The sequence below is a fragment of the Coregonus lavaretus genome (genome assembly GCF_964263955.1).
Source record: "Coregonus lavaretus genome assembly, chromosome: 37".
Lineage (NCBI taxonomy): Eukaryota > Metazoa > Chordata > Actinopteri > Salmoniformes > Salmonidae > Coregonus > Coregonus lavaretus.
In genome coordinates this window covers 27413484-27421710 of record NC_140024.1, presented here as the reverse complement: position 1 = coordinate 27421710, position 8227 = coordinate 27413484, and the positions used below count along the sequence as shown (strand labels likewise).

Below are 8227 nucleotides of genomic sequence, written 5' to 3'. Positions count from 1 at the left end.
AGTGCACCAGTCCCTCCTGCAGCAAAGCACCCCCCCACAGCATGATGCTGCCACCCCCGCGCTTCACGGTTGGGATGGTGTTCTTCGGCTTGCAAGCAACCCCCTTTTTCCTCCAAACATAACGATGGTCATTATGGCAAAACAGTTCTATTTTTGTTTCATCAGACCAGAGGACATTTCTCCAAAAAGTACGGTCTTTGTCCCCATGTGCAGTTGCAAACCGTAGTCTGGCTTTTTTATGGCGGTTTTGGGAGCAGTGGCTTTTCCTTGCTGAGCGGCCTTTCAGGTTATGTCGATATAGGACTAATTTTACTGTGGATATAGATACTTTTGTACCTGTTTCATCCAGCATCTTCACAAGGTCCTTTGCTGTTGTTCTGGGATTGATTTGCACTTTTCGCACCAAAGTACGTTCATCTCTAGGAGACAGAACGCGTCTCCTTCCTGAGCGGTATGATGGCTGCGTGGTCCCATGGTGTTTATACTTGCATACTATTGTTGTACAGATGAACGTGGTACCTTCAGGCGTTTGGAAATTGCTCCCAAGGATGAACCAGGATTTTTTCCTGAGGTCTTGGCTGATTTCTTTTGATTTTTCCATGATGTCAAGCAAAGAGGCACTGAGTTTGAAGGTAGGCCTTGAACTACATCCACAGGTACACCTCCAATTGACTCAAATGATGTCAATTAGCCTATCAGAAGCTTCTAAAGCCATGATATCATTTTCTGGAATTTTCCAAGCTGTTTAAAGGCACAGTCAACTTAATGTATGTAAACTTCTGACCCACTGGAATTGTGATACAGTGAATTATAAGTGAAATAATCTGTCTGTAAACAATTGTTGGAAAAATGACTTGTGTCATGCACAAAGTAGATGTCCTAACCGACTTGCCAAACTATAGTTTGTTAACAAGAAATGTGTGGAGTGGTTGAGAAACGAGTTTAATGACTCCAACCTAAGTGTATGTAAACTTCCGACTTCAACTGTACCTGTAATTACATGAATTACATGGAAGGTTATCAGAAGTTTGTGGAGTGGGTCTCATTAAATGTTATTATTATGTGCAGCAGAAAGTTGTGCGTAAACCGCACACGCAGGCACGCACGCATATATACACACATACACACACACACATACATACATATACACATACACACACATACACATTAGCACACACAACATACATACACACACATACATACATATACACATACACACACATACACATTAGCACACACACACATACACACATACATACACATACACACACACACACACACACACACACACACACACACACACACACACACACACACACACACACACACACACACACACACACACACACACACACACACACACACACACACACACCTTCAGCATGGACGTGGATCCAAGCAGACAGTAGCTGTGTGTTGTCGTGGATGGGGGTTTGGCATCGGTAGCGTCCAGAGAACCTTCCCTGCACAGTGTTCACCTCCAGACACGACCTCCCACCAGTATACGGTACTGAAGACCCAGAACCAGACCAGGACCCAGACTCTGATCCTGCCCAGGACCCAGACTCTGTCCTGGGGCCAGGTCTGGTCCGGTCCAGGTGGACTCCTTCAGAGTGTGGTTCTGGTAGTCCCAACGGACAGGCCCTCTATGGTCTGGAACCACTGGGCATCCTGAAGGAGAGAGGGAGGCCATTGGTCATTGTGTGTGTGTGTGTGCGTTCATTCATACTTACGTATATGCCATTGTGTGTAAGTGTGTGTGTGTGTACAGTCATGGTCAAAAGTGTTGAGAATGACACAAGTATTGGTCTTCACAAAGTTCGCTGCTTCAGTGTTATGAGATATTTTTGTCAGATGTTACTATGGTATACTGAAGTATAATTACAAGCATTCCATAAGTGTCAAAGGCTTTTATTGACAATTACATTAAGTTTATGCAAAGAGTCAATATTTGCAGTGTTGACCCTTCTTTTTCAAGACCTCTGCTATCCGCCCTGGCATGCTGTCAATTAACTTCTGGGCCACATCCTGACTGATGGCAGCCCATTCTTGCATAATAAATTCTTGGAGTTTGTCAGAATTTGTGGGTTTTTGTTTGTCCACCCGCCTCTTGAGGATCGACCACAAGTTCTCAATGGGATTAAGGTCTGGGGAGTTTCCCGGCCATGGACCCAAAATGTCAATGTTTTGTTCCCAGAGCCACTTGGAGCACCTTGCCATAAGGCAAAAGTGATAACTATCATGCTGGAAAAGGCAATGGTCATCACCAAACTGTTCTTGGATGGTTGGAAGAAGTTGCTCTCGTAGGATGTGTTGGTACCATTCTTTATTCATGGCTGTGTTCTTAGGCAAAATTGTGAGTGAGCCCACTCCCTTGGCTGAGAAGCAACCCCATACATTAATGGTCTCAGGATGCTTTACTGTTGGCATGACACAGGACTGATGGTAGCGCTCACCTTGTCTTCTCCGGACAAGGTGTTTTCCGGATGCCCCAAACAATCGGAAAGTGGATTCATCAGAGAAAATGACTTTACCCCAGTCCTCAGCAGTCCAATCCCTGTACCTTTTGCAGAATATCAGTCTGTCCCTGATGTTTTTCCTGGAGAGAAGTGGCTTCTTTGCTGCCCTTCTTGACACCAGGCCATCCTCCAAAAGTATTCGCCTCACTGTGCGTGCAGATGCACTCACACCTGCCTGCTGCCATTCCTGAGCAAGCTCTGCACTGGTGGTGCCCCGATCCCGCAGCTGAATCAACTTTAGGAGAAGGTCCTGGCGCTTGCTGGACTTTCTTGGGCGCCCTGACGTCTTCTTCACAACAATTGAACCTCTCTCCTTGAAGTTCTTGATGATCCGATAAATGGTTGATTTAGGTGCAATCTTACTAACAGCAAATCCTTGCCTGTGAAGCCCTTTTTGTGCAAAGCAATGATGACGGCACGTGTTTACTTGCAGGTAACCATGGTTAACAAAGGAAGAACAATGATTTCAAGCACCACCCTCAGCTTCCAGTCTGTTATTCTAACTCAACCAGCATGACAGAGTGATCTCCAGCCTTGTCCTCGTCAACACTCTCACATGTGTTAACGAGAGAATCACTGACATGATGTCAGCTGGTCCTTTTGTGGCAGGGCTGAAATGCAGTGGAAATGTTTTTTGGGGATTAAGTTCATATTCATGGCAAAGAGGGACTTTGCAATTATTGCAATTAATCTGATCACTCTTCATGACATTCTGGAGTACATGCAAATTGCCATCATCAAAACTGAGGCAGCAGACTTTGTGAAAATTAGTATTTGTGTCATTCTCAAAACTTTTGACCACGACTGTACAGTACCTATGCGTAAGATCTCTCCAGGTCTGATGGTCACAGTGGTTCCCATGCGTGAAGCCATGAGGACTCTCCTCCTGCTCAGCTCCTTGGACTGCAGGGACACTGTAGACCCTCTGGCTGGAGTTGGGTCGTGAGCTGGACCTGGAGTTGGACCTAGAGTTAGTCCTGTCAATCAATCAATCCATCAATCAATTAATAAATCCATCCATCAATCAATCATTCATTCATCCATTCATTCAAGTCCAAATACGTGTGAACCAATAGTTTCATGAACCTACAGTTCTGGGGCAAGAAAAGTGAAATCCACAGTAAAATCTAAACAATATGCCAGAATGTTTCTGTCCTCCTCCTCCCCTACCATGTTCTAACTAGGGCCTTCAGGACAGGCTCCAAGTGTTGTCATAGTTTGATTCATCTAGTTTCTGTATTAATCCTGGTAAGATTCAACGTATCATCACGTTGTGTGGAGGTTTACAGCAGGTTATCATCATGTTGTATGGAGGTTTACAGCAGGTTATCATCATGTTGTATGGAGGTTTACAGTAGGTTATCATCACGTTGTATGGAGGTTTACAGTAGGTTATCATCATGTTGTGTGAAGGTTTACAGTAGGTTATCATCATGTTGTGTGAAGGTTTACATTTTACATTTACATTTTACATTAGGTTTACAGTAGGTTATCAAAACGTTGTATGGAGGTTTACAGTAGGTTATCACCATGTTGTGTGGAGGTTTACAGTAGGTTATCATCATGTTGTGTGAAGGTTTACAGTAGGTTAGGATATGTTCCAGAGTAACAGACAACATGGACAAGGAGTAATGTAGTCCATGGTACCGAATACAGAGCATGGACTACGAATGTCTGAGTGTTAGACAAATAGTAACTACGAATGTCTGAGTGTTAGACAAATAGTATTAGACCAGGTTCTTGGACACCCTGGTTTGGTCAGAGTAGCGTGTGTGTGTGTGTGTGTGTGTGTGTGTGTGTTTGTGTGTGTGTTCCATAATGAGGTGTGATTAACATTTGAGAGGAGATGGATTTACCACCCTGATAGCTAGCACAGCGCCAGCCATATACTTCAGCTGTGTGTGTGTGTGTGTGTGTGTGTGTGTGTGTGTGTGTGTGTGTGTGTGTGTGTGTGTGTGTGTGTGTGCGTATGCGTATGCGTGTGTGTTTGTGCGGGCTGCCAGAGCACTTGTGTGTCAATCTGTGTATGCACTACGCACGCTTGTGTGTGTGCATTTACACTTGTGTGTGTATATGCACGCTCACATGTGTGTGTGTGTGTGTGTGTGAACCCACCGGTGACATGGAGAACAGTAGAAGCGGTGTATTTTCCTATGGGGTTGGCAGTGACACACGAGTAGGTGCCTTGGCTCTGGAGAGTAACGTTTTGGAGCCACAGAGAACCAGAGGGCAGGGGTACCGCCACGCTGGCATCTAACACACCCTCCTTCCTCTGCCAAGTTACTGTGGGCTGAGGCACACCTGGTAGAGAGAGAGGGGAGAGGAGAGGGATAGAAAAGTGGGAAGGAGGGAGGGAGGGAGGGAGGGGAAGAGAAACAGGAACAGAGAGAGATGGGACAGGAAGAAAAAGAGAATGAGTGCGAGAAAGAAGAGAGGCAGAGAGAGAGAGAGAGAGAGAGAGAGAGAGAGAGAGAGAGAGAGAGAGAGAGAGAGAGAGAGAGAGAGAGAGAGAGAGAGAGAGAGAGGAGAGAGAGAGAGAGAGAGAGAGAGAGAGAGAGAGAGAGAGAGAGAGAGAGAGAGAGAGAGAGAGAGAGAGATAGTGAGAGTGAGAGAGAGAGAGAGAGGAGAGAGAGAGAGATAGTGAGATAGTGTAAGAGACACAAGACTGAGAATAACTGATTGAGACATCCCACAATTCACAGAATACTTCACTTTAAACAAATACAAAAACACACATAGAACATCCAACATAGATAAACGCCCTCGTGACAGAGAGACTGATTAGAGTACTTGAGACTGGTTATTACAGATTACAGGGACAAATCAGAGCACTGGATGCCAATCCTTACGTCCTGCCAACTCCCTTCAGACACACACATACAGTCCCAAATGGCACCCTATTCCTTATGCAGTGCACTATTTCTTTATGGGCCCTGGTCAAAATTAGTGCACTATATAGAGAATAGAGTGCCATGTGGGATGCGGCCCTGAACAGCATGTTGGCTTGTACCTGGCTACAGTTTTTCAAACATATTTCTATGGGGTCTGAGCAGCCACAGCCAGACTGTTACTAGACAAGCTCATTCTGTATTGTCTCACATAGTCAATCTATGAACTAGGGATGGGGGTCAATTCCATTTCAATGGTGAATGTGCATAAAGATGGAGGAATTCAGATATGACGTCATTGTTTTTAGGACTACCCACATAGTTCTTAAAATACGACGCGTGACATGGTTCAATGTGCCAGTAAATAAGCACAATATACTTTTTTTTATTTTTTTTAATTGCCGCCGTCTTGGAGCTAGAATTGGGATCATGTATACTGTGCTAATGACAATACAAAAAATGTGAAAAGGAGAGCATTGTACAATACGACGAACTTGTGGTAATAGGCATTTGTGGTAAGTACATCTGCAATGTATCAGTAACAGTGCAGGCTAGTGGGAAGAGCTATAGGGAGATGGGATCATTGTAATGGCGGGAATGGAATGTCCGTATGTTTGATACCGTTCCATTTATTCCATTCAAGCCATTACTATGAGCCTGTACTCCTATAGCTGCTCCCACCAGCCTCCACTGATCAGTACCTCATATCTGCTCCAGTGACCTCTTCTGGTTATTATTATTATTATTATTATTATTATTATTATTATTATTATTATTATTATTATTATTATTATGTGTTGAGAATGAACTCTACCACAGGAGGGTGCTGTTGTATCACCTCCATTCAACTAACTAACCAATACCACGTACTGGCTGTCATTTAAGTGATAATGCCTGAGAAGCAGGTGTTTGCAGGATATATTGGCAGGATATATTGCTAGTCTAAAAGAAAGGGCAGATAATGTCTAGATGCTTTTTACAGTGGAGATAGAGTTTATAAATTGCCTGGTTGGCCTGATGAGACAGTGGATTGCGCAGTGAGATGGAACAGTGAATAGGCATTTCAACGTCATAGCCTTAGCCGGTGGTAACTTGTGGAATAGACACTGGCTGGAATGCGGTTTACACCCACCCATTGTATAATTATCAGCATACATAGACATATGTGTTATTTCTGCTGAGAAATGCGTGTACACAAAACTCACTGGAGATGAATCCAATTATTGAATATACTGACATGGTGAAATGGTGTGTGTGAAGGTCCAGTGATTGTTTCTCCGGATCTCTCTGACCTCTCTGATACAGATTAAATGATTTTTTGTTTATGAGATATATCAGCTCAGGATCCTACAGGTGTCAGTGTGAGAGAGAGTGTCTTTCCATGTGTCTGTGTCTGTGTGTATGTGTGTGTGTGTGCGTGTGTGTGTGCGTGTGTGTGTATGTCTTGGAGGGAAGCCAATTGCTGCCAGACAAGACATCTCTTCACAACCCAAAGTAACACATAAAAGACAGTATCTCTTTACATTGCCTCAAATACCTTTCTCTCTCTCTCTTTCTCTCCCCTCGTCTCTCTATCGTTCTCTCCCCTCGTCTCTCTCTCTTTCTCTCCCCTCGTCTCTCTCTCTTTCTCTCCCCTCGTCTCTCTCTCTTTCTCTCCCCTCGTCTCTCTCTCTTTCTCTCCCCTCGTCTCTCTCTCTTTCTCTCCCTCGTCTCTCTCTCTTTCTCTCCCCTCGTCTCTCTCTCTTTCTCTCCCCTCGTCTCTCTCTTTCTCTCCCCTCGTCTCTCTCTTTCTCTCCCCTCGTCTCTCTCTTTCTCTTCCCTCGTCTCTCTCTCTTTCTCTCCCCTCGTCTCTCTCTCTTTCTCTCCCCTCGTCTCTCTCTTTCTCTCCACTCGTCTCTCTCTTTCTCTCCCCTCGTCTCTCTCTCTTTCTCTCCCCTCGTCTCTCTCTCTTTCTCTCCCCTCGTCTCTCTCTTTCTCTCCCCTCGTCTCTCTCTTTCTCTCCCCTCGTCTCTCTCTTTCTCTCCCCTCGTCTCTCTCTTTCTCTCCCCTCGTCTCTCTCTCTCTCCCCTCGTCTCTCTCTTTCTCTCCCCTCGTCTCTCTCTTTCTCTCCCCTCGTCTCTCTCTTTCTCTCCCCTCGTCTCTCTCTTTCTCTCCCCTCGTCTCTCTCTTTCTCTCCCCTCGTCTCTCTCTTTCTCTCCCCTCGTCTCTCTCTCTTTCTCTCCCCTCGTCTCTCTCTTTCTCTCCCCTCGTCTCTCTCTTTCTCTCCCCTCGTCTCTCTCTCTTTCTCTCCCCTCGTCTCTCTCTCTTTCTCTCCCCTCGTCTCTCTTTTTCTCCCCTCGTCTCTCTCTTTCTCTCCCATCGTCTCTCTCTCTTTCTCTCCCCTCGTCTCTCTCTTTCTCTCCCCTCGTCTCTCTCTCTTTCTCTCCCCTCGTCTCTCTTTTTCTCCCCTCGTCTCTCTCTTTCTCTCCCATCGTCTCTCTCTCTTTCTCTCCCCTCGTCTCTCTCTTTCTCTCCCCTCGTCTCTCTCTTTCTCTCCCCTCGTCTCTCTCTTTTTCTCCCCTCGTCTCTCTCTTTCTCTCCCCTCGTCTCTCTCTCTTTTTCTCCCCTCGTCTCTCTCTTTCTCTCCCCTCGTCTCTCTCTTTCTCTCCACTCGTCTCTCTCTTTCTCTCCCCTCGTCTCTCTCTTTCTCTCCCCTCGTCTCTCTCTCTTTCTCTCCCCTCGTCTCTCTCTCTTTCTCTCCCCTCGTCTCTCTCTCTTTCTCTTTCTCTCCCCTCGTCTCTCTCTTTCTCTCCCCTCGTCTCTCTCTTTCTCTCCCCTCGT

The 8227-nt window shown here is 45.6% G+C and overlaps 1 pseudogene across 1 annotated transcript in view; it reads right to left on the bottom strand.

Moving 5' to 3' along the window:
• Positions 1 to 8227, bottom strand: part of LOC311111399 (ADAMTS-like protein 3) — an 85612-nt pseudogene that overhangs the window by 5827 nt on the left and 71558 nt on the right. The window contains exons 21-23 of the transcript in view: positions 4605 to 4820; positions 3335 to 3448; positions 1376 to 1671 (exon numbers count right to left, since the gene is read on the bottom strand). The product of the transcript in view is annotated as an ADAMTS-like protein 3 (transcript). The remainder of the gene's footprint in view (positions 1 to 1375; positions 1672 to 3334; positions 3449 to 4604; positions 4821 to 8227) is intronic.